The sequence below is a fragment of the Xyrauchen texanus genome, chromosome 34 (genome assembly GCF_025860055.1).
Source record: "Xyrauchen texanus isolate HMW12.3.18 chromosome 34, RBS_HiC_50CHRs, whole genome shotgun sequence".
In the NCBI taxonomy this organism is placed as follows: Eukaryota; Metazoa; Chordata; class Actinopteri; order Cypriniformes; family Catostomidae; genus Xyrauchen; species Xyrauchen texanus.
This window is the reverse complement of record NC_068309.1, coordinates 37,122,128-37,143,934: the sequence shown is the minus strand read 5'-3', so window position 1 is coordinate 37,143,934 and position 21,807 is coordinate 37,122,128. Positions and strand designations below refer to the sequence as shown.

Genomic DNA, 21,807 nt, shown 5'->3' with positions numbered 1-21,807 from the left:
AGGGAAATGTTATGATACATTCTTAGCTGCTTTTTAGCATTTGAGTGCAAGGTTGATTCCCTATCAATGTGGATGCCTGTATTCCTGAATGAGGTCTTGAGCCATAACCCTAACATGAACATTTAGAAAACTGTTTGTAGCTACAGCAAGCATTGGTGGTTCAGTGGTAGAATTCTCGCCTGCCACGCGGGAGACCCGGGTCCGATTCCCGGCCAATGCATGTAAATGTTACATTATGCCAGGTACTTGGCTGTTATGGCTGCTTCTTCAAGGTGTTTCAATTGAGACGTTCAAAAAATTGGTAGTTCAACACCATCACAATAGCTTCCCTTTAAACTTTGCCTTCATCTCTACTAGACATTCGGTTTGGCAAGTTGCTTCCAACAACTGTGAAAAGCATGTTCATTGATGGTTCAGTGGTAAATGTCTTTCTTTTTACCAGGGTCTGATTCCTGGCCAATGCATGTGAATGTTACATTACGCCAGATTCTTGGCTGTTATGGCTGCTTCTTCAAGGTGTTTCAATTGAGACGTTCAAAAAATTGGTAGTTCAACACCATCACAATAGATTCTCTTTAAAATTTGCCTTCAACTCTACTTGACATTCGGTTTGGCAAGTTGCTTCCAAAAACTGTGAAAGCATGTTCATTGATGGTTCAGTGGTAAATGTCTTTCTTTTTACCAGGGTCTGATTCCTGGCCAATGCATGTGAATATTACATTATGCCAGATTCTTGGCTGTTATGGCTGCTTCTTCAAGGTGTTTCAATTGAGACGTTCAAAAAATTGGTAGTTCAACACCATCACAATAGATTCTCTTTAAAATTTGCCTTCAACTCTACTTGACATTCGGTTTGGCAAGTTGCTTCCAACAATTGTGAAAAGCATATTCATTGATGGTTCAGTGGTAAATGTCTTTCTTTTTACCAGGGTCTGATTCCTGGCCAATGCATGTGAATGTTACATTATGCCAGATTCCTGGCTGTTATGGCTGCTTGTTCAAGGTGTTTCAATTGAGAAGTTCTAAAATTTGGTAGTCCAATACCATCACAATAGATTCTCTTTAAAATTTGCCTTCATCTCTACTAGACATTCGGTTTGGCAAGTTGCTTTCAACAACTGTGAAAAGCGTGTTCATTGATGGTTCAGTGGTAAATGTCTTTCTTTTTACCAGGGTCTGATTCCTGGCCAATGCATGTGAATATTACATTATGCCAGATTCTTGGCTGTTATGGCTGCTTCTTCAAGGTGTTTCAATTGAGACATTCAAAAAATTGGTAGTTCAACACCATCACAATAGATTCTCTTTAAAATTTGCCTTCAACTCTACTTGACATTCGGTTTGGCAAGTTGCTTCTAACAACTGTGAAAAGCATATTCATTGATGGTTCAGTGGTAAATGTCTTTCTTTTTACCAGGGTCTGATTCCTGGCCAATGCTTGTAAGTGTTACATTATGGCAGATACTTGGCTGTTATGGCTGATTGTTCAAGGTGTTTCAATTGAGAAGTTCTAAAAATTGGTAGTTCAACACCATCACAATAGATTCTCTTTAAAATGTGCCTTCAACTCTACTTGACATTCGGTTTGGCAAATTGCTTCCAACAACTGTGAAAAGCATGTTCATTGATGGTTCAGTGGTAAATGTCTTACTTTTTACCAGGTCCGATTCTTGGGCAATGCAAGTTTCATGTGTTGGGTTGTACCAGGGAACTTCCGGTGAAAGCTGTCTGTCCTTATTCTGATATACATTATTCTCTCATTATATTTGTGAGTTGAGGATGTTGTCAGAAAAAGTGTCTATGTTACTTGTAATAAGAAGTGTTTCCATTATGCAGAAAGGATGTATGTTGTCAGGGAAATGTTATGATACATTCTTAGCTGCTTTTTAGCATTTGAGTGCAAGGTTGATTCCCTATCAATGTGGATGCCTGCATTCCTGAATGAGGTCTTGAGCCATAACCCTAACATGAACATTTAGAAAACTGTAGGCAACTATAGCAAGCATTGGTGGTTCAGTGGTAGATTTCTCGCCTGCCACGCTGGAGACCGGGTCCGATTCCCTGCCAATGCATGTAAATGTTACATTATGCCAGGTACTTGGCTGTTATGGCTGCTTGTTCAAGGTGTTTCAATTGAGACGTTCAAAAATTGGTAGTTCAACACCATCACAATAGCTTCCCTTTAAACTTTGCCTTCATCTCTACTAGACATTCGTTTTGGCAAGTTGCTTTCAACAACTGTGAAAAGCGTGTTCATTGATGGTTCAGTGGTAAATGTCTTTCTTTTTACCAGGGTCAGATTCCTTGCCAATGCATTTGAATGTTACATTATGCCAGATTCTTGGCTGTTATGGCTGCTTCTTCAAGGTGTTTCAATTGAGACGTTCAAAAATTGGTAGTTCAACACCATCACAATAGATTCTCTTTAAAATTTGCCTTCAACTCTACTTGACATTCGGTTTGGCAAGTTGCTTCCAACAACTGTAAAAAGCATGTTCATTGATGGTTCAGTGGTAAATGTCTTTGTTTTTACCAGGTCCGATTCTTGGGCAATGCAAGTTACATGTGTTGGGTTGTACCAGGGAACTTCCTGTGAAAGCTGTCTGTCCTTATTGTGCTATACATTTTTCTCTCATTATATTTGTGAGTTGAGGATGTTGTCAGAAAAAGTGTCTATGTTACTTGTAATAAGAAGTGTTTGCATTATGCAGAAAGGATGTATGTTGTCAGGGGAAATGTTATGATACATTCTTAGCTGCTTTTTAGCATTTGAGTGCAAGGTTGATTCCCTATCAATGTGGATGCCTGTATTCCTGAATGAGGTCTTGAGCCATAACCCTAACATGAACATTTAGAAAACTGTATGCCGCTATTGCAAGCATTGGTGGTTCAGTGGTAGAATTCTTGCCTCCCACGCGGGAGACCCGGGTCCGATTCCTGGCCAATGCATGTAAATGTTACATTATGCCAGAATGTTACATTATATGCCAGGTACTTGGCTGTTATGGCTGCTTGTTCAAGTTGTTTCAATTGAGACGTTCAAAAACATTGGTAGTTCAACACCATCACAATAGCTTCCCTTTAAACTTTGCCTTCATCTCTACTAGACATTCGGTTTGGCAAGTTGCTTTCAACAACTGTGAAAAGCATGTTCATTGATGGTTCAGTGGTAAATGTCTTTCTTTTTACCAGGGTCTGATTCCTGGCCAATGCATGTGAATATTACATTATGCCAGATTCTTGGCTGTTATGGCTGCTTCTTCAAGGTGTTTCAATTGAGACATTCAAAAAATTGGTAGTTCAACACCATCACATTAGATTCTCTTTAAAATTTGCCTTCAACTCTACTTGACATTCGGTTTGGCAAGTTGCTTCCAACAACTGTGAAAAGCATATTCATTGATGGTTCAGTGGTAAATGTCTTTCTTTTTACCAGGGTCTGATTCCTGGCCAATGCATGTAAGTGTTACATTATGGCAGATACTTGGCTGTTATGGCTGCTTGTTCAAGGTGTTTCAATTGAGAAGTTCTAAAATTTGGTAGTCCAATACCATCACAATAGATTCTCTTTCAAATTTGCCTTCATCTCTACTAGACATTCGGTTTGGCAAGTTGCTTTCAACAACTGTGAAAAGCATGTTCATTGATGGTTCAGTGGTAAATGTCTTTGTTTTTACCAGGTCCGATTCTTGGGCAATGCAAGTTACATGTGTTGGGTTGTACCAGGGAACTTCCTGTGAAAGCTGTCTGTCCTTATTGTGCTATACATTTTTCTCTCATTATATTTGTGAGTTGAGGATGTTGTCAGAAAAAGTGTCTATGTTACTTGTAATAAGAAGTGTTTGCATTATGCAGAAAGGATGTATGTTGTCAGGGGAAATGTTATGATACATTCTTAGCTGCTTTTTAGCATTTGAGTGCAAGGTTGATTCCCTATCAATGTGGATGCCTGTATTCCTGAATGAGGTCTTGAGCCATAACCCTAACATGAACATTTAGAAAACTGTATGCCGCTATTGCAAGCATTGGTGGTTCAGTGGTAGAATTCTCGCCTCCCACGCTGGAGACCGGGTCCGATTCCGGCCAATGCATGTAAATGTTACATTATGCCAGAATGTTACATTATGCCAGGTACTTGGCTGTTATGGCTGCTTGTTCAAGTTGTTTCAATTGAGACGTTCAAAAACATTGGTAGTTCAACACCATCACAATAGCTTCCCTTTAAACTTTGCCTTCATCTCTACTAGACATTCGGTTTGGCAAGTTGCTTTCAACAACTGTGAAAAGCATGTTCATTGATGGTTCAGTGGTAAATGTCTTTCTTTTTACCAGGGTCTGATTCCTGGCCAATGCATGTGAATATTACATTATGCCAGATTCTTGGCTGTTATGGCTGCTTCTTCAAGGTGTTTCAATTGAGACATTCAAAAATTGGTAGTTCAACACCATCACAATAGATTCTCTTTAAAATTTGCCTTCAACTCTACTTGACATTCGGTTTGGCAAGTTGCTTCCAACAACTGTGAAAAGCATATTCATTGATGGTTCAGTGGTAAATGTCTTTCTTTTTACCAGGGTCTGATTCCTGGCCAATGCATGTAAGTGTTACATTATGGCAGATACTTGGCTGTTATGGCTGCTTGTTCAAGGTGTTTCAATTGAGAAGTTCTAAAATTTGGTAGTCCAATACCATCACAATAGATTCTCTTTCAAATTTGCCTTCATCTCTACTAGACATTCGGTTTGGCAAGTTGCTTTCAACAACTGTGAAAAGCATGTTCATTGATGGTTCAGTGGTAAATGTCTTTCTTTTTACCAGGGTCTGATTCCTGGCCAATGCATGTAAATGTTACATTATGCCAGATTCTTGGCTGTTATGGCTGCTTGTTCAAGGTGTTTCAATTGAGACGTTCAAAAAATTGGTAGTTCAACACCATCACAATAGCTTCCCTTTAAACTTTGCCTTCATCTCTACTAGACATTCGGTTTGGCAAGTTGCTTTCAACAACTGAGAAAAGCGTGTTCATTGATGGTTCATTGGTAAATGTCTTTGTTTTTACCAGGTCCGATTCTTGGGCAATGCAAGTTACATGTGTTGGGTTGTACCAGGGAACTTCCTGTGAAAGCTGTCTGTCCTTATTGTGCTATACATTTTTCTCTCATTATATTTGTGAGTTGAGGATGTTGTCAGAAAAAGTGTCTATGTTACTTGTAATAAGAAGTGTTTGCATTATGCAGAAAGGATGTATGTTGTCAGGGAAATGTTATGATACATTCTTAGCTGCTTTTTAGCATTTGAGTGCAAGGTTGATTCCCTATCAATGTGGATGCCTGTATTCCTGAATGAGGTCTTGAGCCATAACCCTAACATGAACATTTAGAAAACTGTATACCGCTATTGCAAGCATTGGTGGTTCAGTGGTAGAATTCTCGCCTCCCACGCTGGAGACCTGGGTCCGATTCCGGCCAATGCATGTAAATGTTACATTATGCCAGGTACTTGGCTGTTATGGCTGCTTGTTCAAGTTGTTTCAATTGAGACGTTCAAAAACATTGGTAGTTCAACACCATCACAATAGCTTCCCTTTAAACTTTGCCTTCATCTCTACTAGACATTCGGTTTGGCAAGTTGCTTTCAACAACTGTGAAAAGCATGTTCATTGATGGTTCAGTGGTAAATGTCTTTCTTTTTACCAGGGTCTGATTCCTGGCCAATGCATGTGAATATTACATTATGCCAGATTCTTGGCTGTTATGGCTGCTTCTTCAAGGTGTTTCAATTGAGACATTCAAAAAATTGGTAGTTCAACACCATCACAATAGATTCTCTTTAAAATTTGCCTTCAACTCTACTTGACATTCGGTTTGGCAAGTTGCTTCCAACAACTGTGAAAAGCATATTCATTGATGGTTCAGTGGTAAATGTCTTTCTTTTTACCAGGGTCTGATTCCTGGCCAATGCATGTAAGTGTTACATTATGGCAGATACTTGGCTGTTATGGCTGCTTGTTCAAGGTGTTTCAATTGAGAAGTTCTAAAAATTGGTAGTTCAACACCATCACAATAGATTCTCTTTAAAATGTGCCTTCAACTCTACTTGACATTCGGTTTGGCAAATTGCTTCCAACAACTGTGAAAAGCATGTTCATTGATGGTTCAGTGGTAAATGTCTTACTTTTTACCAGGTCCGATTCTTGGGCAATGCAAGTTACATGTGTTGGGTTGTACCAGGAACTTCCGGTGAAAGCTGTCTGTCCTTATTCTGATATACATTTTTCTCTCATTATATTTGTGAGTTGAGGATGTTGTCAGAAAAAGTGTCTATGTTACTTGTAATAAGAAGTGTTTCCATTATGCACAAAGGATGTATGTTGTCAGGGAAATGTTATGATACATTCTTAGCTGCTTTTTAGCATTTGAGTGCAAGGTTGATTCCCTATCAATGTGGATGCCTGTATTCCTGAATGAGGTCTTGAGCCATAACCCTAACATGAAAATTTAGAAAACTGTAGGCAACTACAGCAAGCATTGGTGGTTCAGTGGTAGAATTCTCGCCTGCCATGCGGGAGACCGGGTCCGATTCCCGGCCAATGCATGTAAATGTTACATTATGCCAGGTACTTGGCTGTTATGGCTGCTTGTTCAAGGTGTTTCAATTGAGACGTTCAAAAAATTGGTAGTTCAACACCATCACAATAGCTTCCCTTTAAACTTTGCCTTCATCTCTACTAGACATTCGTTTTGGCAAGTTGCTTTCAACAACTGTGAAAAGCGTGTTCATTGATGGTTCAGTGGTAAATGTCTTTCTTTTTACCAGGGTCAGATTCCTTGCCAATGCATTTGAATGTTACATTATGCCAGATTCTTGGCTGTTATGGCTGCTTCTTCAAGGTGTTTCAATTGAGACGTTCAAAAAATTGGTAGTTCAACACCATCACAATAGATTCTCTTTAAAATTTGCCTTCAACTCTACTTGACATTCGGTTTGGCAAGTTGCTTCCAACAACTGTGAAAAGCATGTTCATTGATGGTTCAGTGGTAAATGTCTTTGTTTTTACCAGGTCCGATTCTTGGGCAATGCAAGTTACATGTGTTGGGTTGTACCAGGGAACTTCCTGTGAAAGCTGTCTGTCCTTATTGTGCTATACATTTTTCTCTCATTATATTTGTGAGTTGAGGATGTTGTCAGAAAAAGTGTCTATGTTACTTGTAATAAGAAGTGTTTGCATTATGCAGAAAGGATGTATGTTGTCAGGGGAAATGTTATGATACATTCTTAGCTGCTTTTTAGCATTTGAGTGCAAGGTTGATTCCCTATCAATGTGGATGCCTGTATTCCTGAATGAGGTCTTGAGCCATAACCCTAACATGAACATTTAGAAAACTGTATGCCGCTATTGCAAGCATTGGTGGTTCAGTGGTAGAATTCTCGCGTGGGAGACCCGGGTCCGATTCCCGGCCAATGCATGTAAATGTTACATTATGCCAGAATGTTACATTATGCCAGGTACTTGGCTGTTATGGCTGCTTGTTCAAGTTGTTTCAATTGAGACGTTCAAAAACATTGGTAGTTCAACACCATCACAATAGCTTCCCTTTAAACTTTTCCTTCATCTCTACTAGACATTCGGTTTGGCAAGTTGCTTTCAACAACTGTGAAAAGCATGTTCATTGATGGTTCAGTGGTAAATGTCTTTCTTTTTACCAGGGTCTGATTCCTGGCCAATGCATGTGAATATTACATTATGCCAGATTCTTGGCTGTTATGGCTGCTTCTTCAAGGTGTTTCAATTGAGACATTCAAAAATTGGTAGTTCAACACCATCACAATAGATTCTCTTTAAAATTTGCCTTCAACTCTACTTGACATTCGGTTTGGCAAGTTGCTTCCAACAACTGTGAAAAGCATATTCATTGATGGTTCAGTGGTAAATGTCTTTCTTTTTACCAGGGTCTGATTCCTGGCCAATGCATGTAAGTGTTACATTATGGCAGATACTTGGCTGTTATGGCTGCTTGTTCAAGGTGTTTCAATTGAGAAGTTCTAAAAATTGGTAGTTCAACACCATCACAATAGATTCTCTTTAAAATGTGCCTTCATCTCTACTAGACATTCGGTTTGGCAAATTGCTTCCAACAACTGTGAAAAGCATGTTCATTGATGGTTCAGTGGTAAATGTCTTACTTTTTACCAGGTCCGATTCTTGGGCAATGCAAGTTACATGTGTTGGGTTGTACCAGGGAACTTCCGGTGAAAGCTGTCTGTCCTTATTCTGATATACATTTTTCTCTCATTATATTTGTGAGTTGAGGATGTTGTCAGAAAAAGTGTCTATGTTACTTGTAATAAGAAGTGTTTCCATTATGCACAAAGGATGTATGTTGTCAGGGAAATGTTATGATACATTCTTAGCTGCTTTTTAGCATTTGAGTGCAAGGTTGATTCCCTATCAATGTGGATGCCTGTATTCCTGAATGAGGTCTTGAGCCATAACCCTAACATGAAAATTTAGAAAACTGTAGGCAACTACAGCAAGCATTGGTGGTTCAGTGGTAGAATTCTCGCCTGCCACGCGGGAGACCGGGTCCGATTCCGGCCAATGCATGTAAATGTTACATTATGCCAGGTACTTGGCTGTTATGGCTGCTTGTTCAAGGTGTTTCAATTGAGACGTTCAAAAATTGGTAGTTCAACACCATCAAAATAGCTTCCCTTTAAACTTTGCCTTCATCTCTACTAGACATTCGGTTTGGCAAGTTGCTTTCAACAACTGTGAAAAGCGTGTTCATTGATGGTTCAGTGGTAAATGTCTTTCTTTTTACCAGGGTCAGATTCCTTGCCAATGCATGTGAATGTTACATTATGCCAGATTCTTGGCTGTTATGGCTGCTTCTTCAAGGTGTTTCAATTGAGACGTTCAAAAAATTGGTAGTTCAACACCATCACAATAGATTCTCTTTAAAATTTGCCTTCAACTCTACTTGACATTCGGTTTGGCAAGTTGCTTCCAACAACTGTGAAAAGCATGTTCATTGATGGTTCAGTGGTAAATGTCTTTCTTTTTACCAGGTCCGATTCTTGGGCAATGCAAGTTACATGTGTTGGGTTGTACCAGGGAACTTCCTGTGAAAGCTGTCTGTCCTTATTGTGCTATACATTTTTCTCTCATTATATTTGTGAGTTGAGGATGTTGTCAGAAAAAGTGTCTATGTTACTTGTAATAAGAAGTGTTTGCATTATGCACAAAGGATGTATGTTGTCAGGGGAAATGTTATGATACATTCTTAGCTGCTTTTTAGCATTTGAGTGCAAGGTTGATTCCCTATCAATGTGGATGCCTGTATTCCTGAATGAGGTCTTGAGCCATAACCCTAACATGAACATTTAGAAAACTGTATGCTGCTATTGCAAGCATTGGTGGTTCAGTGGTAGAATTCTCGCCTCCCACGCGGGAGACCGGGTCCGATTCCGGCCAATGCATGTAAATGTTACATTATGCCAGAATGTTACATTATGCCAGGTACTTGGCTGTTATGGCTGCTTGTTCAAGTTGTTTCAATTGAGACGTTCAAAAACATTGGTAGTTCAACACCATCACAATAGCTTCCCTTTAAACTTTGCCTTCATCTCTACTAGACATTCGGTTTGGCAAGTTGCTTTCAACAACTGTGAAAAGCATGTTCATTGATGGTTCAGTGGTAAATGTCTTTCTTTTTACCAGGGTCTGATTCCTGGCCAATGCATGTGAATATTACATTATGCCAGATTCTTGGCTGTTATGGCTGCTTCTTCAAGGTGTTTCAATTGAGACATTCAAAAATTGGTAGTTCAACACCATCACAATAGATTCTCTTTAAAATTTGCCTTCAACTCTACTTGACATTCGGTTTGGCAAGTTGCTTCCAACAACTGTGAAAAGCATATTCATTGATGGTTCAGTGGTAAATGTCTTTCTTTTTACCAGGGTCTGATTCCTGGCCAATGCATGTAAGTGTTACATTATGGCAGATACTTGGCTGTTATGGCTGCTTGTTCAAGGTGTTTCAATTGAGAAGTTCTAAAAATTGGTAGTTCAACACCATCACAATAGATTCTCTTTAAAATGTGCCTTCAACTCTACTTGACATTCGGTTTGGCAAATTGCTTCCAACAACTGTGAAAAGCATGTTCATTGATGGTTCAGTGGTAAATGTCTTACTTTTTACCAGGTCCGATTCTTGGGCAATGCAAGTTACATGTGTTGGGTTGTACCAGGGAACTTCCGGTGAAAGCTGTCTGTCCTTATTCTGATATACATTTTTCTCTCATTATATTTGTGAGTTGAGGATGTTGTCAGAAAAAGTGTCTATGTTACTTGTAATAAGAAGTGTTTCCATTATGCACAAAGGATGTATGTTGTCAGGGAAATGTTATGATACATTCTTAGCTGCTTTTTAGCATTTGAGTGCAAGGTTGATTCCCTATCAATGTGGATGCCTGTATTCCTGAATGAGGTCTTGAGCCATAACCCTAACATGAAAATTTAGAAAACTGTAGGCAACTACAGCAAGCATTGGTGGTTCAGTGGTAGAATTCTCGCCTGCCACGCGGAGACCTGGGTCCGATTCCGGCCAATGCATGTAAATGTTACATTATGCCAGGTACTTGGCTGTTATGGCTGCTTGTTCAAGGTGTTTCAATTGAGACGTTCAAAAATTGGTAGTTCAACACCATCAAAATAGCTTCCCTTTAAACTTTGCCTTCATCTCTACTAGACATTCGGTTTGGCAAGTTGCTTTCAACAACTGTGAAAAGCGTGTTCATTGATGGTTCAGTGGTAAATGTCTTTCTTTTTACCAGGGTCAGATTCCTTGCCAATGCATGTGAATGTTACATTATGCCAGATTCTTGGCTGTTATGGCTGCTTCTTCAAGGTGTTTCAATTGAGACGTTCAAAAATTGGTAGTTCAACACCATCACAATAGATTCTCTTTAAAATTTGCCTTCAACTCTACTTGACATTCGGTTTGGCAAGTTGCTTCCAACAACTGTGAAAAGCATGTTCATTGATGGTTCAGTGGTAAATGTCTTTCTTTTTACCAGGTCCGATTCTTGGGCAATGCAAGATACATGTGTTGGGTTGTACCAGGGAACTTCCTGTGAAAGCTGTCTGTCCTTATTGTGCTATACATTTTTCTCTCATTATATTTGTGAGTTGAGGATGTTGTCAGAAAAAGTGTCTATGTTACTTGTAATAAGAAGTGTTTGCATTATGCACAAAGGATGTATGTTGTCAGGGAAATGTTATGATACATTCTTAGCTGCTTTTTAGCATTTGAGTGCAAGGTTGATTCCCTATCAATGTGGATGCCTGTATTCCTGAATGAGGTCTTGAGCCATAACCCTAACATGAACATTTAGAAAACTGTATGCCGCTATTGCAAGCATTGGTGGTTCAGTGGTAGAATTCTCGCCTCCACGCGGGAGACCCGGGTCCGATTCCGGCCAATGCATGTAAATGTTACATTATGCCAGAATGTTACATTATGCCAGGTACTTGGCTGTTATGGCTGCTTGTTCAAGGTGTTTCAATTGAGACGTTCAAAAACATTGGTAGTTCAACATCATCACAATAGCTTCCCTTTAAACTTTGCCTTCATCTCTACTAGACATTCGGTTTGCCAAGTTGCTTTCAACAACTGTGAAAAGCATGTTCATTGATGGTTCAGTGGTAAATGTCTTTCTTTTTACCAGGGTCTGATTCCTGGCCAATGCATGTGAATGTTACATTATGCCAGATTCTTGGCTGTTATGGCTGCTTCTTCAAGGTGTTTCAATTGAGACGTTCAAAAATTGGTAGTTCAACACCATCACAATAGCTTCCCTTTAAACTTTGCCTTCATCTCTACTAGACATTCGGTTTGGCAAGTTGCTTTCAACAACTGTGAAAAGCATGTTCATTGATGGTTCAGTGGTAAATGTCTTTCTTTTTACCAGGGTCTGATTCCTGGCCAATGCATGTGAATGTTACATTATGCCAGATTCTTGGCTGTTATGGCTGCTTCTTCAAGGTGTTTCAATTGAGACGTTCAAAAATTGGTAGTTCAACACCATCACAATAGCTTCCCTTTAAACTTTGCCTTCATCTCTACTAGACATTCGGTTTGGCAAGTTGCTTCCAACAACTCTGAAAAGCATGTTCATTGATGGTTCAGTGGTAAATGTCTTTCTTTTTACCAGGTCCGATTCTTGGGCAATGCAAGTTACATGTGTTGGGTTGTACCAGGGAACTTCCTGTGAAAGCTGTCTGTCCTTATTGTGCTGTACATTTTTCTCTCATTATATTTGTGAGTTGAGGATGTTGTCAGAAAAAGTGTCTATGTTACTTGTAATAAGAAGTGTTTGCATTATGCAGAAAGGATGTATGTTGTCAGGGAAATGTTATGATACATTCTTAGCTGCTTTTTAGCATTTGAGTGCAAGGTTGATTCCCTATGAATGTGGATGCCTGTATTCCTGAATGAGGTCTTGAGCCATAACCCTAACATGAACATTTAGAAAACTGTATGCAGGTATCGCAAGCATTGGTGGTTCAGTGGAAGAATTCTCGCCTCCCACTCGGGAGACCGGGTCCGATTCCGGCCAATGCATATAAATGGTACTTTATGCCGGAATGTTACATTATGCCAGGTACTTGGCTGTTATGGCTGCTTGTTCAAGGTGTTTCAATTGAGACGTTCAAAAATTGGTAGTTCAACACCATCACAATAGCTTCCCTTCAAACTTTGCCTTCAGCTCTACTAGACATTCGGTTTGGCAAGTTGCTTTCAACAACTGTGAAAAGCATGTTCATTGATGGTTCAGTGGTAAATGTCTTTCTTTTTACCAGGTCCGATTCTTGGGCAATGCAAGTTACATTTGTTGGGTTGCACCAGGGAACTTCCTGTGAAAGCTGTCTGTCCTTATTCTGATATACATTTTTCTCTCATTATATTTGTGAGTTGAGGATGTTGTCAGAAAAAGTGTCTATGTTACTTGTAATAAGAAGTGTTTGCATTATGTACAAAGGATGTATGTTGTCAGGGAAATGTTATGATACATTCTTAGCTGCTTTTTGGCATTTGAGTGCAAGGTTGATTCCCTATCAATGTGGATGCCTGTATTCCTGAATGAGGTCTTGAGCCATAACCCTAACATGAACATTTAGAAAACTGTAAGCAACTACAGCAAGCATTGGTGGTTCAGTGGTAGAATTCTCGCCTGCCACGCGGGAGACCCGGGTCCGATTCCCGGCCAATGCATGTAAATGTTACATTATGCCAGGTACTTGGCTGTTATGGCTGCTTGTTCAAGGTGTTTCAATTGAGACGTTCAAAAAATTGGTAGTTCAACACCATCAAAATAGCCTCCCTTTAAACTTTGCCTTCATCTCTACTAGACATTCGGTTTGGCAAGTTGCTTTCAACAACTGTGAAAAGCATGTTCATTGATGGTTCAGTGGTAAATGTCTTTCTTTTTACCAGGGTCTGATTCCTGGCCAATGCATGTGAATATTACATTATGCCAGATTCTTGGCTGTTATGGCTGCTTCTTCAAGGTGTTTCAATTGAGACATTCAAAAAATTGGTAGTTCAACACCATCACATTAGATTCTCTTTAAAATTTGCCTTCAACTCTACTTGACATTCGGTTTGGCAAGTTGCTTCCAACAACTGTGAAAAGCATATTCATTGATGGTTCAGTGGTAAATGTCTTTCTTTTTACCAGGGTCTGATTCCTGGCCAATGCATGTAAGTGTTACATTATGGCAGATACTTGGCTGTTATGGCTGCTTGTTCAAGGTGTTTCAATTGAGAAGTTCTAAAATTTGGTAGTCCAATACCATCACAATAGATTCTCTTTCAAATTTGCCTTCATCTCTACTAGACATTCGGTTTGGCAAGTTGCTTTCAACAACTGTGAAAAGCATGTTCATTGATGGTTCAGTGGTAAATGTCTTTGTTTTTACCAGGTCCGATTCTTGGGCAATGCAAGTTACATGTGTTGGGTTGTACCAGGGAACTTCCTGTGAAAGCTGTCTGTCCTTATTGTGCTATACATTTTTCTCTCATTATATTTGTGAGTTGAGGATGTTGTCAGAAAAAGTGTCTATGTTACTTGTAATAAGAAGTGTTTGCATTATGCACAAAGGATGTATGTTGTCAGGGAAATGTTATGATACATTCTTAGCTGCTTTTTAGCATTTGAGTGCAAGGTTGATTCCCTATCAATGTGGATGCCTGTATTCCTGAATGAGGTCTTGAGCCATAACCCTAACATGAACATTTAGAAAACTGTATGCAGCTATTGCAAGCATTGGTGGTTCAGTGGTAGAATTCTTGCCTCCCACGCTGGAGACCGGGTCCGATTCCGGCCAATGCATGTAAATGTTACATTATGCCAGAATGTTACATTATGCCAGGTACTTGGCTGTTATGGCTGCTTGTTCAAGTTGTTTCAATTGAGACGTTCAAAAACATTGGTAGTTCAACACCATCACAATAGCTTCCCTTTAAACTTTGCCTTCATCTCTACTAGACATTCGGTTTGGCAAGTTGCTTTCAACAACTGTGAAAAGCATGTTCATTGATGGTTCAGTGGTAAATGTCTTTCTTTTTACCAGGGTCTGATTCCTGGCCAATGCATGTGAATATTACATTATGCCAGATTCTTGGCTGTTATGGCTGCTTCTTCAAGGTGTTTCAATTGAGACATTCAAAAAATTGGTAGTTCAACACCATCACAATAAATTCTCTTTAAAATTTGCCTTCAACTCTACTTGACATTCGGTTTGGCAAGTTGCTTCTAACAACTGTGAAAAGCATATTCATTGATGGTTCAGTGGTAAATGTCTTTCTTTTTACCAGGGTCTGATTCCTGGCCAATGCTTGTAAGTGTTACATTATGGCAGATACTTGGCTGTTATGGCTGATTGTTCAAGGTGTTTCAATTGAGAAGTTCTAAAATTGGTAGTTCAACACCATCACAATAGATTCTCTTTAAAATGTGCCTTCAACTCTACTTGACATTCGGTTTGGCAAATTGCTTCCAACAACTGTGAAAAGCATGTTCATTGATGGTTCAGTGGTAAATGTCTTACTTTTTACCAGGTCCGATTCTTGGGCAATGCAAGTTTCATGTGTTGGGTTGTACCAGGGAACTTCCGGTGAAAGCTGTCTGTCCTTATTCTGATATACATTATTCTCTCATTATATTTGTGAGTTGAGGATGTTGTCAGAAAAAGTGTCTATGTTACTTGTAATAAGAAGTGTTTCCATTATGCAGAAAGGATGTATGTTGTCAGGGAAATGTTATGATACATTCTTAGCTGCTTTTTAGCATTTGAGTGCAAGGTTGATTCCCTATCAATGTGGATGCCTGCATTCCTGAATGAGGTCTTGAGCCATAACCCTAACATGAACATTTAGAAAACTGTAGGCAACTATAGCAAGCATTGGTGGTTCAGTGGTAGATTTCTCGCCTGCCACGCTGGAGACCGGGTCCGATTCCGGCCAATGCATGTAAATGTTACATTATGCCAGGTACTTGGCTGTTATGGCTGCTTGTTCAAGGTGTTTCAATTGAGGCGTTCAAAAATTGGTAGTTCAACACCATCACAATAGCTTCCCTTTAAACTTTGCCTTCATCTCTACTAGACATTCGTTTTGGCAAGTTGCTTTCAACAACTGTGAAAAGCGTGTTCATTGATGGTTCAGTGGTAAATGTCTTTCTTTTTACCAGGGTCAGATTCCTTGCCAATGCATTTGAATGTTACATTATGCCAGATTCTTGGCTGTTATGGCTGCTTCTTCAAGGTGTTTCAATTGAGACGTTCAAAAATTGGTAGTTCAACACCATCACAATAGATTCTCTTTAAAATTTGCCTTCAACTCTACTTGACATTCGGTTTGGCAAGTTGCTTCCAACAACTGTGAAAAGCATGTTCATTGATGGTTCAGTGGTAAATGTCTTTGTTTTTACCAGGTCCGATTCTTGGGCAATGCAAGTTACATGTGTTGGGTTGTACCAGGGAACTTCCTGTGAAAGCTGTCTGTCCTTATTGTGCTATACATTTTTCTCTCATTATATTTGTGAGTTGAGGATGTTGTCAGAAAAAGTGTCTATGTTACTTGTAATAAGAAGTGTTTGCATTATGCAGAAAGGATGTATGTTGTCAGGGAAATGTTATGATACATTCTTAGCTGCTTTTTAGCATTTGAGTGCAAGGTTGATTCCCTATCAATGTGGATGCCTGTATTCCTGAATGAGGTCTTGAGCCATAACCCTAACATGAACATTTAGAAAACTGTATGCCGCTATTGCAAGCATTGGTGGTTCAGTGGTAGAATTCTCGCCTCCCACGCGGGAGACCCGGGTCCGATTCCCGGCCAATGCATGTAAATGTTACATTATACCAGAATGTTACATTATGCCAGGTACTTGGCTGTTATGGCTGCTTCTTCAAGGTGTTTCAATTGAGACATTCAAAAAATTGGTAGTTCAACACCATCACATTAGATTCTCTTTAAAATTTGCCTTCAACTCTACTTGACATTCGGTTTGGCAAGTTGCTTCCAACAACTGTGAAAAGCATATTCATTGATGGTTCAGTGGTAAATGTCTTTCTTTTTACCAGGCTCTGATTCCTGGCCAATGCATGTAAGTGTTACATTATGGCAGATACTTGGCTGTTATGGCTGCTTGTTCAAGGTGTTTCAATTGAGAAGTTCTAAAATTTGGTAGTCCAATACCATCACAATAGATTCTCTTTCAAATTTGCCTTCATCTCTACTAGACATTCGGTTTGGCAAGTTGCTTTCAACAACTGTGAAAAGCATGTTCATTGATGGTTCAGTGGTAAATGTCTTTCTTTTTACCAGGGTCTGATTCCTGGCCAATGCATGTAAATGTTACATTATGCCAGATTCTTGGCTGTTATGGCTGCTTGTTCAAGGTGTTTCAATTGAGACGTTCAAAAAATTGGTAGTTCAACACCATCACAATAGATTCTCTTTCAAATTTGCCTTCAACTCTACTAGACATTCGGTTTGGCAAGTTGCTTTCAACAACTGAGAAAAGCGTGTTCATTGTTGGTTCAGTGGTAAATGTCTTTCTTTTTACCAGGTCCGATTCTTGGGCAATGCAAGTTACATGTGTTGGGTTGTACCAGGGAACTTCCGGTGAAAGCTGTCTGTCCTTATTGTGCTATACATTTTTCTCTCATTATATTTGTGAGTTGAGGATGTTGTCAGAAAAAGTGTCTATGTTACTTGTAATAAGAAGTGTTTGCATTATGCAGAAAGGATGTATGTTGTCAGGGAAATGTTATGATACATTCTTAGCTGCTTTTTAGCATTTGAGTGCAAGGTTGATTCCCTATCAATGTGGATGCCTGTATTCCTGAATGAGGTCTTGAGCCATAACCCTAACATGAACATTTAGAAAACTGTATACCACTATTGCAAGCATTGGTGGTTCAGTGGTAGAATTCTCGCCTCCCACGCGGAGACCTGGGTCTGATTCCGGCCAATGCATGTAAATGTTACATTATGCCAGGTACTTGGCTGTTATGGCTGCTTGTTCAAGTTGTTTCAATTGAGACGTTCAAAAACATTGGTAGTTCAACACCATCACAATAGCTTCCCTTTAAACTTTGCCTTCATCTCTACTAGACATTCGGTTTGGCAAGTTGCTTTCAACAACTGTGAAAAGCATGTTCATTGATGGTTCAGTGGTAAATGTCTTTCTTTTTACCAGGGTCTGATTCCTGGCCAATGCATGTGAATATTACATTATGCCAGATTCTTGGCTGTTATGGCTGCTTCTTCAAGGTGTTTCAATTGAGACATTCAAAAATTGGTAGTTCAACACCATCACAATAGATTCTCTTTAAAATTTGCCTTCAACTCTACTTGACATTCGGTTTGGCAAGTTGCTTCCAACAACTGTGAAAAGCATATTCATTGATGGTTCAGTGGTAAATGTCTTTCTTTTTACCAGGGTCTGATTCCTGGCCAATGCATGTAAGTGTTACATTATGGCAGATACTTGGCTGTTATGGCTGCTTGTTCAAGGTGTTTCAATTGAGAAGTTCTAAAATTGGTAGTTCAACACCATCACAATAGATTCTCTTTAAAATGTGCCTTCAACTCTACTTGACATTCGGTTTGGCAAATTGCTTCCAACAACTGTGAAAAGCATGTTCATTGATGGTTCAGTGGTAAATGTCTTACTTTTTACCAGGTCCGATTCTTGGGCAATGTAAGTTACATGTGTTGGGTTGTACCAGGAACTTCCGGTGAAAGCTGTCTGTCCTTATTCTGATATACATTTTTCTCTCATTATATTTGTGAGTTGAGGATGTTGTCAGAAAAAGTGTCTATGTTACTTGTAATAAGAAGTGTTTCCATTATGCACAAAGGATGTATGTTGTCAGGGGAAATGTTATGATACATTCTTAGCTGCTTTTTAGCATTTGAGTGCAAGGTTGATTCCCTATCAATGTGGATGCCTGTATTCCTGAATGAGGTCTTGAGCCATAACCCTAACATGAAAATTTAGAAAACTGTAGGCAACTACAGCAAGCATTGGTGGTTCAGTGGTAGAATTCTCGCCTGCCACGCGGGAGACCTGGGTCCGATTCCCGGCCAATGCATGTAAATGTTACATTATGCCAGGTACTTGGCTGTTATGGCTGCTTGTTCAAGGTGTTTCAATTGAGACGTTCAAAAACATTGGTAGTTCAACATCATCACAATAGCTTCCCTTTAAACTTTGCCTTCATCTCTACTAGACATTCGGTTTGCCAAGTTGCTTTCAACAACTGTGAAAAGCATGTTCATTGATGGTTCAGTGGTAAATGTCTTTCTTTTTACCAGGGTCTGATTCCTGGCCAATGCATGTGAATGTTACATTATGCCAGATTCTTGGCTGTTATGGCTGCTTCTTCAAGGTGTTTCAATTGAGACGTTCAAAAAATTGGTAGTTCAACACCATCACAATAGCTTCCCTTTAAACTTTGCCTTCATCTCTACTAGACATTCGGTTTGGCAAGTTGCTTCCAACAACTCTGAAAAGCATGTTCATTGATGGTTCAGTGGTAAATGTCTTTCTTTTTACCAGGTCCGATTCTTGGGCAATGCAAGTTACATGTGTTGGGTTGTACCAGGGAACTTCCTGTGAAAGCTGTCTGTCCTTATTGTGCTGTACATTTTTCTCTCATTATATTTGTGAGTTGAGGATGCATTATGCAGAAAGGATGTATGTTGTCAGGGGAAATGTTATGATACATTCTTAGCTGCTTTTTAGCATTTGAGTGCAAGGTTGATTCCCTATCAATGTGGATGCCTGTATTCCTGAATGAGGTCTTGAGCCATAACCCTAACATGAACATTTAGAAAACTGTATACCGCTATTCAAAAAATTGGTAGTTCAACACCATCACAATAGCTTCCCTTTAAACTTTGCCTTCATCTCTACTAGACATTCGGTTTGGCATGTTCATTGATGGTTCAGTGGTAAATGTCTTTCTTTTTACCAGGGTCTGATTCCTGGCCAATGCATGTGAATGTTACATTATGCCAGATTCTTGGCTGTTATGGCTGCTTCTTCAAGGTGTTTCAATTGAGACGTTCAAAAAATTGGTAGTTCAACACCATCACAATAGATTCTCTTTAAAATTTGCCTTCAACTCTACTTGACATTCGGTTTGGCAAGTTGCTTCCAACAACTGTGAAAAGCATATTCATTGATGGTTCAGTGGTAAATGTCTTTCTTTTTACCAGGGTCTGATTCCTGGCCAATGCATGTAAGTGTTACATTATGGCAGATACTTGGCTGTTATGGCTGCTTGTTCAAGGTGTTTCAATTGAGAAGTTCTAAAAATTGGTAGTTCAACACCATCACAATAGATTCTCTTTAAAATGTGCCTTCAACTCTACTTGACATTCGGTTTGGCAAATTGCTTCCAACAACTGTGAAAAGCATGTTCATTGATGGTTCAGTGGTAAATGTCTTACTTTTTACCAGGTCCGATTCTTGGGCAATGTAAGTTACATGTGTTGGGTTGTACCAGGGAACTTCCGGTGAAAGCTGTCTGTCCTTATTCTGATATACATTTTTCTCTCATTATATTTGTGAGTTGAGGATGTTGTCAGAAAAAGTGTCTATGTTACTTGTAATAAGAAGTGTTTCCATTATGCACAAAGGATGTATGTTGTCAGGGAAATGTTATGATACATTCTTAGCTGCTTTTTAGCATTTGAGTGCAAGGTTGATTCCCTATCAATGTGGATGCCTGTATTCCTGAATGAGGTCTTGAGCCATAACCCTAACATGAAAATTTAGAAAACTGTAGGCAACTACAGCAAGCATTGGTGGTTCAGTGGTAGAATTCTCAGCCTGCCACGCTGGAGACCGGGTCCGATTCCGGCCAATGCATGTAAATGTTACATTATGCCAGGTACTTGGCTGTTATGGCTGCTTGTTCAAGGTGTTTCAATTGAGACGTTCAAAAAATTGGTAGTTCAACACCATCACAATAGATTCTCTTTAAAATTTGCCTTCATCTCTACTAGACATTCGGTTTGGCAAGTTGCTTTCAACAACTGTGAAAAGCGTGTTCATTGATGGTTCAGTGGTAAATGTCTTTCTTTTTACCAGGGTCAGATTCCTTGCCAATGCATGTGAATGTTACATTATGCCAGATTCTTGGCTGTTATGGCTGCTTCTTCAAGGTGTTTCAATTGAGACGTTCAAAAAATTGGTAGTTCAACACCATCACAATAGATTCTCTTTAAAATTTGCCTTCAACTCTACTTGACATTCGGTTTGGCAAGTTGCTTCCAACAACTGTGAAAAGCATGTTCATTGATGGTTCAGTGGTAAATGTCTTTCTTTTTACCAGGTCCGATTCTTGGGCAATGCAAGTTACATGTGTTGGGTTGTACCAGGGAACTTCCTGTGAAAGCTGTCTGTCCTTATTGTGCTATACATTTTTCTCTCATTATATTTGTGAGTTGAGGATGTTGTCAGAAAAAGTGTCTATGTTACTTGTAATAAGAAGTGTTTGCATTATGCACAAAGGATGTATGTTGTCAGGGAAATGTTATGATACATTCTTAGCTGCTTTTTAGCATTTGAGTGCAAGGTTGATTCCCTATCAATGTGGATGCCTGTATTCCTGAATGAGGTCTTGAGCCATAACCCTAACATGAACATTTAGAAAACTGTATGCAGCTATTGCAAGCATTGGTGGTTCAGTGGTAGAATTCTCGCCTCCCACTCGGGAGACCCGGGTCCGATTCCCGGCCAATGCATGTAAATGTTACATTATGCCAGAATGTTACATTATGCCAGGTACTTGGCTGTTATGGCTGCTTGTTCAAGGTGTTTCAATTGAGACAAACATTGGTAGTTCAACATCATCACAATAGCTTCCCTTTAAACTTTGCCTTCATCTCTACTAGACATTCGGTTTGCCAAGTTGCTTTCAACAACTGTGAAAAGCATGTTCATTGATGGTTCAGTGGTAAATGTCTTTCTTTTTACCAGGGTCTGATTCCTGGCCAATGCATGTGAATGTTACATTATGCCAGATTCTTGGCTGTTATGGCTGCTTCTTCAAGGTGTTTCAATTGAGACGTTCTAAAATTTGGTAGTTCAACACCATCACAATAGATTCTCTTTCAAATTTGCCTTCATCTCTACTAGACATTCGGTTTGGCAAGTTGCTTTCAACAACTGTGAAAAGCATGTTCATTGATGGTTCAGTGGTAAATGTCTTTGTT

General features: G+C 39.4%; 7 non-coding genes across 7 annotated transcripts; all 7 read left to right on the top strand.

Moving 5' to 3' along the window:
- Positions 1-149: 149 nt before the first annotated feature.
- On the top strand, positions 150-220 carry trnag-gcc (transfer RNA glycine (anticodon GCC)). The gene has a single exon. It is a non-coding gene; the product is annotated as a tRNA-Gly (tRNA).
- A 2,658-nt stretch (positions 221-2,878) lies between these two features.
- Positions 2,879-2,949, top strand: trnag-ccc (transfer RNA glycine (anticodon CCC)). Its single transcript has one exon. It is a non-coding gene; the product is annotated as a tRNA-Gly (tRNA).
- Positions 2,950-6,525: 3,576 nt separating this feature from the next.
- trnag-gcc (transfer RNA glycine (anticodon GCC)) lies at positions 6,526-6,595 on the top strand. The gene has a single exon. It is a non-coding gene; the product is annotated as a tRNA-Gly (tRNA).
- A 6,615-nt stretch (positions 6,596-13,210) lies between these two features.
- Positions 13,211-13,281, top strand: trnag-gcc (transfer RNA glycine (anticodon GCC)). The gene has a single exon. It is a non-coding gene; the product is annotated as a tRNA-Gly (tRNA).
- Positions 13,282-16,344: 3,063 nt separating this feature from the next.
- On the top strand, positions 16,345-16,415 carry trnag-ccc (transfer RNA glycine (anticodon CCC)). Its single transcript has one exon. It is a non-coding gene; the product is annotated as a tRNA-Gly (tRNA).
- Positions 16,416-18,603: 2,188 nt separating this feature from the next.
- trnag-gcc (transfer RNA glycine (anticodon GCC)) lies at positions 18,604-18,674 on the top strand. Its single transcript has one exon. It is a non-coding gene; the product is annotated as a tRNA-Gly (tRNA).
- Positions 18,675-21,265: 2,591 nt separating this feature from the next.
- trnag-ccc (transfer RNA glycine (anticodon CCC)) lies at positions 21,266-21,336 on the top strand. Its single transcript has one exon. It is a non-coding gene; the product is annotated as a tRNA-Gly (tRNA).
- Positions 21,337-21,807: the final 471 nt, after the last annotated feature.